General features: G+C 38.0%; 1 pseudogene; it reads left to right on the top strand.

The window, feature by feature from the left end:
* The first annotated feature begins 4,333 nt into the window (after nucleotides 1–4,333).
* LOC109237034 lies at nucleotides 4,334–5,916 on the top strand (annotated as a pseudogene).
* The last annotated feature ends 6,851 nt before the right edge of the window (nucleotides 5,917–12,767 follow it).

The raw sequence follows: 12,767 nt of genomic DNA, 5'->3' as shown, positions 1-12,767 counted from the left end.
GAAGAGTCACAACAAAATTAGAATAAGCACAAATAAAGACTCATGGTCATGCTAGACACCAGTGTATAGATACTCGTCACCATGCCTATACACCGTACTCGACACTTAGCAATTAGCAAACAATACTCTAATCCTATTCCCTCAAGCCAAAGTTAGATCAAACACTTACCTCAACTTCCACGGCTAAATCAATCCACAACGACCGCTTTCCCTCTCGAATTTGGCTCCAGCTCAATTAAATCTATGAAATAACGACTTTATAATATCAATAATAGCTAAACAAATCAAACCCAATGCCTAAATATAGATTTGTAAGCTTTCTTCCCAAAATTCCAAAAATCGACCTCGGACCCACTTGGTCAAAACTCGAGGTTCGAACCAATTTCATATCACCCATTCCCTACGAACCCGAATATACAATTTGTTTTCAAATCCGATCCCAAAACGAGGTCTAGATCAAAGAAAATTGAAAAGCCCTAATTCTACCTAATTTCCACCCTAATCTATGTGATTTAAGCTTAGAATTTCAGTAATTAATGAAAGAAAATGAAGGAAATGAGTGGGGATTTACCAACCCAAGTGGTCTTGAAGAATGGGGGCTTCAATGGACTCCTAGAGCTTGGGGAAGAAGAGAGCTTGTGTGCACTTTGGAACTAAACCCGTCACTGTTCTGTTTTTGAAGCATTAAATGACTGGGCAAAAATGCCCTATGCATTCGCGACACAGGGGTCGCGTTCGCGAAGAAGGGGGAGCTGGCAAGCATCGCGTTCGCGAGAGGGGGATGCGAACGCGTAAAGTGAAATACTGGGGTCGAGGGAATTGGCCTATGCGAACGATAAGGGATACACGAACGCATTGAATGAAAGACTGGAACTACGCGAACGCGTGAAGGCCTTGCGGACGCGAAGAGGAAGTTGCTGGGCTCCTGATTTTGGCTTACGCGATCGCGATGGTGGTGACGCGAACGCGAAGGAGAAAAAACAATGAAGCTATGCGAACGCGAGGGTGGAGTGCGAACGCGAAGAAGGAATTCACTGTGCACCAACAGCAGATTTTTCTGCAATTTTCCTAACTCCAAAACCATCCCGAACACCTCCGAAAACACTCACGGGCCCTCGGGGCTCCTAACCACTCACACACACTAACTCAACAACATCCTACAAACTTGCCCGTGTGATCAAATCGCCAAATTAACATCAAAAACAATGAATCAAACCTCAAAATCATCACTTTTTTATCAAACTTCATAAGCTATCATTTTTTGAGATTTAGGTCCGAAACACGTCAAATGACGTCCGATTTCAACCAAATTTCACAGAAAGAGCTTAAACCACATATAAGACCTGTACCGGGCGCCGGAACCAAAATACGGGCCCGATACCAACACGTTATAATCCATTTTCGTTTCAAATTTCCATATTAATTTCAGAAAAACAATTTCACAGAAAAATTCATTTCTCGGGCTCTAGACCTCGGAATTCGACTCCGGGCGTATGCCCGAGTCTCATATTTTTCTACGGACCCTCCGGGACTGTCCAATCACGGGTCCGGGTCCGTTTACCTAAAATGTTAACCAAAGTCAACTTTAATCATATTAATACCAAAATTCATCATTTTTCACACAGAATTCACATTTAAGCTTTCCGGCTACGCGCCCGGTCTGCGCACGCAAATCGAGGCTACTAAAAAATGAGGTTTTCAAGGCCTCAGAAGCGCGGAAAGGAGAGAAAACAGGTGATGACCCTTTGGGTCGTCACATTCTCCACCTCTAAAACAATCGTTCGTCCTCGAACGGATAAAAGGAAGAAGTACCTGAGTCGGGAAAAAGATGGGGATAACGGCTCCGCATGTCGGACTCGGACTCCCAGGTCGATGCTTCAGGAGGCTGACCTCTCCACTGAACACGCACTGAAGGAAAACTCTTCGACCTCAACTGTCGAACCTGCCGATCTAGAATAGCCACCGGCTCCTCCTTATAAGACAGATCCTTGTCCAACTGGACAGTGCTGAAATCTAACACGTGGGCTGGATCGTCGTGATACCTCCGAAGCATGGACACATGAAAAACTGGACGGGACTCGAACCGGAAACCAAACAACCTCGACTCAGCCGCGTCTCAACCAACCGTAGCAGCAACAAAAATCTAACAAACGGCAACTGGAATTCGAACCTAAACCAACTTTTTTTCAATCAATTTTCTGCCCAGATTTTCTAGTTGGTTTGGTCGTATGTACGTCTGTTCTCCGGCAGGTTTGGGTGGGAACGGAGGCGAGGTCTGTTGGTGGCGGGCTGGGATCGTCTGGTTCTTCTAGTGTTGAACAAGATGAAGAACGGGGGGCTCTCGATGGGTGATTAGCGGCTGATGCTTAGGGTCTTATGTTTAAGCTGCTTTTCAGAGATTCTCGTTGGTTTCAGGGGTGTGGTGGGGTGCGACGGGGATGAAGTTTCCGGGGGGGTGTCAGGTCCTTTTCAAGACGCCTATTTTCTCTTTTAGATATATTAGGCGTTCATTGTTGTCCCCTTTTGGCTGATTAGCCTTAGCTTTTATAGGTGTAGGGTCTAGGGTTATATTTTGTGTTTTTGCTCATTAGTCCTTAGGTCTTTTGTGTATTAGGTCCTTAGGGTCTTTTTATTTATTTTTATTCCAAAGAAGAGCTAGAAGGGTTCCTAGGCTTAATGGACTAATCCGAATTGGGCCAAGAACTGGACTCTAAAACTCTTAAAATAGTGATCCAACACCTTAATTGACTCATTTTACAATAAGATAAAAATACTACACAATGCAAAAGCTAACATGAAACTATAATATATTTTTTTTATTTTCAAGATTATGTAAAGATAAGGTACTATTTTTGTATATATTTTTTATTTAAATTTACGAAAGATACGTAAGCTAAAATAATTTTTTTTTTTGTAATTTTTATTTTTATGACGAAAATAAAGCAAAGAAGTCAAAAATGGCTGAAATAGCTATATTAGGCCTAAATTAAATATTTACATGCTAAAATATAAAAAATCTTGGGGAGAGTCAAAAATCACATGTCTACACTCGTCACCATGCCTATACACCGTACTCGACAATTAGCAATTAGCAAACAATACTCTAATCCTATTCCCTCAAGCCAAAGTTAGATCAAACACTTACCTCAACTTCCACGGCAAAATCAATCCACAACGACCGCCTTCCCTCTCGAATTCGGCTCCAACTCAATCAAATCCAAATGGTCTTGAAGAATGGGGGCTCCAATGGACTCCTAGAGCTTGGGGAAGAAGAGAGCTCATGAAAATTTTGGAACTAAACCCGTCACTGTTCTGTTTTTGAAGCATTAAATGACTGGGCGAAAATTCCCTATGCGTTCGCAACACAGGGGTCGCGTTCGCGAAGAAGGGGGAGCTGGCAAGCATCGCGTTCGCGAGAGGGGAATGCGAACGCGTAGGGTAAAATACTGGGGTCCAGGGAATTGGCCTATGCGAACGCGATAGGGGATACGCAAACGCATTGAATGAAAGACTGGAACTACGCGGAAGTGTGAAGGCCTTGCGGACGCGAAAAGGAAGTTGCTGGGCTCCTGATTTTGGCTTACGCGATCGCGATGGTGGTGACGCGAACGCGAAGGAGAAAAAAACACTGAAGCTATGCAAACGCGAGGGTGGAGCGCGAACGCGAAGAAGGAATTCACTGTGCACCAACAGCAGATTTTTCTGCAATTTTCCTAACTCCAAAACCATCCCGAACACCTCCGAAAATACTCCCGATCCCTCGGGGCTCCTAACCACTCACACACACTAACTCAACAACATCCTACGAACTTACCCGTGCGATCAAATCGCCAAATTAACATCAAAAACAGTGAATCAAACCTCAAAATCATCACTTTTTCATCAAACTTCATAAGCTATCATTTTTTGAGATTTAGGTCCGAAACACGTCAAATGACGTCCGGTTTCAACCAAATTTCACAGAAAGCGCTTAAAACACATATAAGACCTGTACCGGGCGCCAAAACCAAAATACGGGCCCGATACCAACACGTTATAATCCATTTTCGTTTCAAATTTCCATATTAATTTCAGAAAAATAATTTCACAGAAAAAATCATTTCTCGGGCTCTAGACCTCGGAATTCGACTCCGGGCATATGCCCGAGTCTCATATTTTTCTACGGACCTTCCGGGACTATCCAATCACGGGTCCGGGTCTGTTTACCCAAAATGTTGACCAAAGTCAACTTTAATCATATTAATACCAAAATTCATCATTTTTCACACAGAATTCATATTTAAGCTTTCCGGCTACGCGCCCGGTCTGCGCACGCAAATCGAGGCTACTAAAAATGAGGTTTTCAAGGCCTCAGAAGCGCGGAAAGGAGAGAAAACAGGTGATGACCCTTTGGGTCGTCACATTTTGGGACGCACTTAGAAGAAGTACAAGACTGAAGATGCATGCTTGAAGAAGTTTGTGGTTGCCAAGTTTCTAGACTATAAAATGATAGACAACAAAATTGTTGGAACCCAAGTTCAGGAGCTTCAACTTATTTTTCTCGACCTTATTACTAAAGGTAGGTCGTTAATGAAGCATTTCAAGTGGAAGCAATGATTGAAAAATTGCCTCCTTCGTGGAGAGATTTCAAGAATTATCTTAAGCACAAGCACAAAGAAATAAAGTTGGAAGATCTTGTGATTCGTCTCAAGATTGAGGAAGACAACAAAACAGTCGAGATGAAGTCTCGTGGAAATTCAACGATCATGGGAGCTAATATCGTTAAGGAGACTGCTCCAAAAAGTAGAAGAGGAAGAGGTCTTCTAGACAAACTAAGGAGCAGAACAAAAAGAAATTCAAGGGAAACTGCTACAATTGTGGAAAAACTGGTCACAAAGCTCCTAATTGGCGTCTCCCGAAAAAGGATAAGAAAAAGGGACAAGCCAACATAGTGGAGAAGAATGATGACATTGATGATCTATGTGCAATGCTTTCGGAATGCAACCTAGTTGGAAATTTGAAGGAGTGGTGGATTAACTCTGGAGCCACTGGACATGTTTGTGCTGTCAAAGAAGCATTTGCGACTTACTCTACTACCGGTCCCGAAGAAGAGCTTTCCATGGGAAATGCTGCAACAGCCAATATTGAAGGTTATGGGAAGATATTCCTGAAGATGACTTCCGGCAAGGTGATAACGCTCAACAACGTTCTTCATGTTCCTACTATTAGGAAGAATTTAGTTTCTACCTCTTTACTTGTTAAGAATGGATTCGAATGTGTATTTGTTTCTGAAAAAGTTGTTGTAAGCAAGAACGAAATGTATGTTAGAAAGAGCTACCTCACAGAGGGCCTTTTTAAACTAAATGTAATGTTGTTGACAGTATGAATAAAATTTCAGCTTCTTCTTATTTATTGGAGTCAAATGATTTATGGCATATTCCTTTAGGACATGCCAATTACAAAACCTTGCGAAAGTTAATTAATTTATAAGTATTGCCTAAATTCGAGCGTAATAAATCAAAATGTCAAATATGTGTTGAATCCAAGTTTGTAGAACATCCTTATAAGTCTCTTGAAAGGAATTCAAATTCTTTAGACTTAATTCATATTGACATTTGTTATATGAAGTCGACACCATCTCGAGGTGGGAAAAAGTATTTTATAACTTTTATTGACGATTGCACTCGATATTGTTATGTTTATTTACTTAATAGTAAGAATGAAGCAATTGAAGCATTTAAGCAATACAAGAATGAAGTAGAGAATCAATTAAATATAAAGATCTAAATGATTAGAAGTGATAGGGGTGGAGAATATGAATCTCCTTTTGCAGAAATATGTTCGGAATATGGAATTATCCATCAAAGTATTGCACCCTACACACCTCAATCCAATGGAATTGCGGAAAGCAAATCACCGAACATTAATGGAAATTAATTCTTTATTAATAAGTTACGGATTACCGCGGAGTTTGTGGGGGGAAGCTATCTTTACAGCTAACCAAATACTCAACAGAGTACCCCATAGCAAAACGCAATCTATTCCGCATGAAAAATGGAAAGGAAGAAAATTCAACTTGAAATATTTCAAAGTGTGGGTGTTTAGCAAAGGTACAAATACCTTTACCCAAAAGGGTAAAAATCGGACCAAAAACTGTGGATTTCGTTTTCATTGGATATGCTACAGACAGTAAAGCATGTCGGTTTTTGGTTCATAAATCTGATAATCCTGAAATTCATGTTTATACGATAATGGAATCAGATAATGCTGAATTTTTTAAAAGCATCTATCCGTATAAAATAGAATATGAGTCGCTAAGTGAGACTTACACGACCTCGGGTAGAACCAAAGGAAAATACTCCAAGTGTAGAAGATCCAAAAAGTAGCAAACGTCAAAGAACATCTACTTCCTTTGGACCAGATTTTCTGACATTCTTGCTTGAAAATGAGCCTCAAACTTTTAAAGCAGCTATGTCATCCTCTAATTCGGTGTTTTGGAAAGAGGCGGTCAATAGTTAGATTCAATCAATTTTGGATAACCTTACATGGGAATTGGTTGATCTTCCTCTAGGAAATAAGCCTTTAGGTTCGAAATGGATCTTTAAATGGAAAATGAAAGCTGATGGCACTATTGACAAATTTAAGGCAAGACTTGTTGTCAAATGTTATAGACAAAAGGAAGGCCTTGATTACTTTGACACTTACTCGCCAGTAACGAGAATGACATCTATTAGGGCGTTAGTGGCACTAGCAGCCGTGTATGGTCTTGAAATCCATCAAATGGATGTTAAAACAAGTTTTTTAAATAGAGAATTGGAGGAAGAGATTTGCATGGAACAACCCGAGGGTTTTGTGGTTTCGAGTAAAGAAATGAAAGTGTGCAAACTAGTTAAGTCGCTTTATGGACTTAAACAAGCACCCAAACAATGGCATGCCAAATTTGATAAAACAAATGTTGGCAAGTGGGTTTAAAATCAACGAGTGTGACAAATGTGTTTACATTAAAAACACTCCAGGTCATGAAGTCATTGTTTGTTTATATGTTGATGACATGTTGATAATAAGCAAAAATATGGCAGATATAAATGCTACTAAAAGCATGTTGGCTAGCAAATTCGACATGAAATACTTAGGAGCTGGTGACGTGATCTTAGGAATCAGAATTCACAAGACTCCACAAGGTCTAGCATTATCACTGTCTCACTACATTGAAAAAGTACTTGACAGGTTCAAGTATTTGGATTACAAGATTGCCAAGACTCCAATTGACGTGAGTTATGCACTTCAAAAGAATGAAGGTGAAAGTGACTCACAATTGGACTATGCAAGAGTATTAGGAAGTTTGATGTATATCATGAATTATACGCAACCAGATATAGCATGTGCTATTAGCAATTGAGTCGGTTTACAAGTAATCCCAATCAAATACATTGGATGGCAATGAAACGAGTTTTGGGGTATCTGAAACATACTCAAAATTATGCTTTGCATTATAACAAATATCCCTTCGTGATTAAGGGATATAGTGATGCAAATTGGATCACTGGATCATCTGAACTTATATCCACTAGTGGATATGTTTTCACAATTGGGGGTGGAGCAGTGTCTTGGAATCAACCAAACAAACGTGCATCGCCCGTTCTACAATGGAATCTGAATTCATAGCTTTAAATAAGGCCAGTGAAGAAGCTGAATGGCTCCGGAATTTCTTGGAAGATATTCTATTTTGGCCCAAACCTTTGGTACCTATTTGTTTACATTGTGATAGTCAAGCGGCAATAGGCAGTGCGGGGAGCGTTATGTATAGCGGAAAATCTCGTCATATACGACGGAGACACAATACCGTTAGACAACTACTCTCTGTAGTGTTATCACGATTGACTACGTAAAGTCAAGAAACGTGTCGGATCCACTTATAAAAGGCCTATCTAGAGAGGCAGTTAAAAGATCAACAAAGGAAATAGGATTAAGGTCTAGGACAAGTCATCATGACGGTAACTCTACCTAGCAGACTGGAGATCCCAAGAGTTAGGTTCAAAGAGATCAAATAAAGTTATGAATGACGGTTCAACATTGTCAAATAACTCAACCCATTCTCGTGATGAAGACAATGTTAATAAATCGAGGTAAAGCATTAAGGCTTTTTGGTGAGTCAATAAAGCTTAAAGCTTTTTAATGATTTGCTAAGTCTAGCAGGATATGACTAGATAGTGTGTCTATAGGATTACACGTTTAGAAATCACCTATGTGAGTGTGAAGTGTAAACCGCTTCAAGGGGAATGAAAGTAAAGGCCTATTCTCTAAGCACTCACAAAACCAGGCGTTGTTCATGGTTGAAACAAACACAACCATGAGAACCATAGATGGTTAAGGGTTGATTATGTGAATTATGTTGTCTAGGTATACAATAAAGTTCGACGGTTCAAAGATATCAAATCTACCGATTGACCGAGTATATCCGATATAAGTTCACTACGAAAAGTTCAAAGGGAAACCTACTTATCCAGATGCAATTAATTCTTGCATGTAAAACACACACGCGTCCGTGCATTCCTTTGTTTTATAGCCATTCTCCATTCATGTGGGGGATTGTTGGGTTTTTTTTAAGCTTGGTTTAGCTTAAAGAGGGTGAATGAGAAATGGAGGGAAAATGAAATATTTGAGTTGCCCTCCTTGGCAAAGGGACATTGTCCCATATTGGAGGAAGAAAAGGCTTTTGATGGGTATATACAATTTCTCTTCTTCTAGCTCTTAAAGAGTTAAGAAGAAGGCAAGCCTTGCGCTGTCATCGTCGTCGCTCGCTCGGCTCGGCTTCGGCTTCGGATTCGTATTCGGACTTGGATTTGGATTTGGATTTGGCCAAAGATTGATTGATTAATCTTTTGGACAAAATTTCTTTCAATTATTTAATTAATTAATTTAATTAATTAACGAAAATTCAATCCGGAATACCCCATGACCTGCGACCCGGTCCGGTCCTGTCCTTTTTCTTCCCAGATTATTTTAAATTTCCCTCAATATTTCAAACAGAAATATTCCCAACAGTCATGGCTATTTCTGAAAGATTGCAAACGTTTTCAGAAACAGTGCTAGAAAGTCTATAAATATACTTTGAATCCTAGAATCTTTCCTTACGAAATTTTCTGATCTTCTTCTTGTTCTTCTGCACAAAAATTGCAGTGTGTTTTACAGCCTTCGAGTGGTTTGCTGTTCATCGGCGTTTTTGGTACCAACACTCCGGTGAGTTAAATCGTTCTGTCCTGAGAGGATATGTTCCAGCACCTCGGGTACTTGAGGGGAATAATTTCCTTAAGGACACACCATTTATTCAGTGGGCTCGATTTATTCCGAAATTATTTTTTTCAGATATTATTTGACATATTGTTTCTACTAACTTTCTGTTTCTGTTTCTATTTCAGAAAGTTTACTGGTTTTAGTATTTATTACAGTAATACAAATTGATAACATTTTCTACATAAAAATACTTGTGTTATTTACTTTCTGTTTTATTTATTCCGCAATAGTAGAATAAGAACACATAGAAGAACCAAATCCTTTTATAATCAATGCACGCGAAAAATTAGACACTACACAAATCACCCCTCTTGTGTGGTATTGAAGTGTAAAACATCAGTTACCCACTTGTATCATAATTTTATTTTCTTCTTCTTTCCTTTTTTCCTTTGTGTAATATCTGTCTATTTGTTTTAATTTTTTTTTTTTGTCTTTTTTTATGGAAAGGCACATGTACTTTGTCGAAAGAAGTTGTGTTAATTTATTTTCATGGGTAAATAACGATAAATCTAAATATCTGTAGTAGTTAAATCCATGGAATAAGTGTCTACGCATTTGTTTATTCTAAAGAAGGGTTCTACTAATGAACAATTAATATTAGAGGATCACTCAAATTGACAGTCTTAGCGGATATAGATAGAAGAGTTCCTTTACAGAAAAATGGGGCCGAGAAGGAAGAAGTATGTGCGTGTTCCTCCTTTCTAGCTCCAAATTCATAGAGATATTCTCTATTAACAAATTCATATATATTGCTAGCGTTTAACAATCTATACTCTAATAATGTAAAAGAACGTTTACACTAGTACACTCTTATTGTCGACAAGTTAAATTCATTGAGATAAACTTGAATAAGTTGCTAACACTAAAACAATAGTACTCCCCGTTCCAATTTATGTGAACCTGTTTGACTGGGCACGGAGTTTAAGAAAAAATGAAGACTTTTGGAATTTATGGTCCTAAACAAGTCAAAAAGGGGCCCAGAGTATTTGTGTGGTTATAAAAGCTTCTCAGTAAGGGTATAATTGTAAGTGTAAGCTAAATTGTTTCCAAATTTAGAAAGGGTTCATTCTTTTTGGAACGGACCAAAAAGGAAATCGGTTCACATAAACTGGAACGAAGGGAGTAGAAATTTAGCGATCTAGACAGCAATAAAGAGACATATGGACTCTCGGATAGAGTTGCAACTCACAAGATTGAGCCATGAAAAGGCCTGAAAATTCATCTTTAGCTCGGCCCAATTATCTAATTGTACTCTCTAGGAGTGCCAAAATAGCACGGTATAGCCAGTTTTTGAACTGGTCATTCAAAAATAGCCAGCGTTTACCAAGTCAATGAAAAATAGCCACTATTTTGCTGCAACAGAGACCGGTCCAGCATAATATACTGGAGTTCGGTGCACCTGTGTATGAACTCCAGCATATTATGCTGCACCGGTATACTTTGCTGGCTCCAGTATAATATACTGGAGACTGGAGCACCGGTGCTCCAAACTCCAGTATATTATGCTGGACCGATATACTTGCTGGAACTCCAGTATATTATGATGGAGTTCTAGTGTACTTATGCTGTTATGCTGGAGCTCCAGCATAATATACTAGCGTATTTTTCCGGGTTTTGAACAGTGTTTTCGCTCAGATTTATCTTTACATGAAAAGTGGCTAAATTTCGATTACTTTTAAAACTGTGCTATTTTTGAACGACCAGTTGTAAATCTGACTATTTTTTAATTTCACCTGTAGGTGAGACTAGACTTCTTTCAGCTAGCTTGATAAGAATTTATTCTACCGAGCCCGCCCCCCATAAAAATATATATGCAGATGTGTTGTACGTTGAAAATGCAAAAGCTCAATTGACGTTTTTCTGAAATTTTGAGAAGCAGAGTTCGCAAATTTTTGTTTTGTTGAGATTTTGCCTTCTAAAAGAAATGTTCCGGAAAAAACTCTAAGAATTTCTCCGAACAGAAAGGTAAATATTTACAATCGCAGTCACTGCTTGCTTGGTTCAACCACCCGAGTTTATACAAGAGCAGGAAATGAGGAGAGAACAAATGATTTTGGCCAAAGTGCAATGGTATTATTCAGATGTGCATAACATCACAGTAATAAATTTGTGTACTTAAAAATCCCCCGTACGTAATTAAGGAGTAATTCATACTTTTATCAAGTGTATGATAAATTTTTCTCATATTTTGGATTTTCCATCCTTTTCCTATTTGTTTGTTACCTTTTGCTTATTGACATAGTCAACTTGATCATTTATTTAGACACTTAGAGAAATTGCATGAGGAGGTTTTATGTTGTAAATTATTTTGTAGTATATTATTATACATATACTACTATTTAATAAGAGGGAATAGTATACAGAGGTCAACATGCCTGCTTGGCATAAGTGAGGATATTCCAGTAATTTCATCAAAACTGAACATAAAGTACTGTAGCTGTTACTGTGTTACATAAAGTTTTCAGTGCCTTGACAAAATTATCCTTGCTTATCTCATCAACCATCAGCACATTCCTTGTACCACTTTTTGAAGTTTTGTTTTTACCCGGTTTTCATCCTTTATTACATAGTTGCTTATATGTGTTATGATAATTTTGGTAAAGTTTGAGCACAATTTATATTAACATATATGGTGTCAGACACCTGACAATTGTCTCTTAAATCTTCTAATCAAGTAGCTCTTGTAAATTACACACATAAACTTGCTGAGATTCTCTTCCTTTTTCTTTTGGGCTACACGGAGCAATTTCTATAAGAGCTCTTGTTGTAATTCTACTTTTGCTAAGGGTTATTGCGGGAGGGGCTTAAAGAGTGGTGCAATGACTCTGGTAAACATAAGAAAATATCTTACTTTTATTCTGGTATATCATTTAAGGTTTGGCAGAATTATTTAAAGCAAAAGGGTGTTTTAAATGAACTTCAACTCCTTATTCTTTTGTCATAAACTCTTGAAGAATAATATTTGTTCTTGCCTGCCAAATATCTGTTGTTACAAATAATGGGTTATTTAATATTTGATCCTTAGTTGAAAACAAAATTTTCATGCATATAATGGAGGTCACATTAGACTTCAAGAAAATTATCAAAAATTACATTCTAAATATAATACATTAAAAGAAAGGAATTTTTATTGTGCATTTGCAAATTAAATAAAAAAGAAATATATTTCACAACTCTGAAGTACATTGGATGGTTTAATTCTACTACTATAATCATACATTGCAGCTTGTCAATATACTTAGCAGAAAAAAATAGAATTATAACAGAAAGAAACAAATTAAACTGAAAGTTCAAAATACCATAAAAATGAAAATGAATAAGAATGAGCCGTGCACCTTTCCAGCTGTTGAATATTGCTAATATTATTTTGTGTAACATTGAAATTCTTAATATTTGATGGTTACTCTCTATTTTTTTGCTATTTAAAATTTCAAAATTTGATCCTGATGACCACTCAACCGATTAAACTAAAAAATAATCTATATATATATATA

The sequence above is a fragment of the Nicotiana attenuata genome, unplaced genomic scaffold (genome assembly GCF_001879085.1).
Source record: "Nicotiana attenuata strain UT unplaced genomic scaffold, NIATTr2, whole genome shotgun sequence".
Classification (NCBI taxonomy): Eukaryota; Viridiplantae; Streptophyta; class Magnoliopsida; order Solanales; family Solanaceae; genus Nicotiana; species Nicotiana attenuata.
The sequence above is the reverse complement of the archived record's forward strand: the minus strand, read 5'-3'. Positions and strand labels throughout refer to the sequence as shown.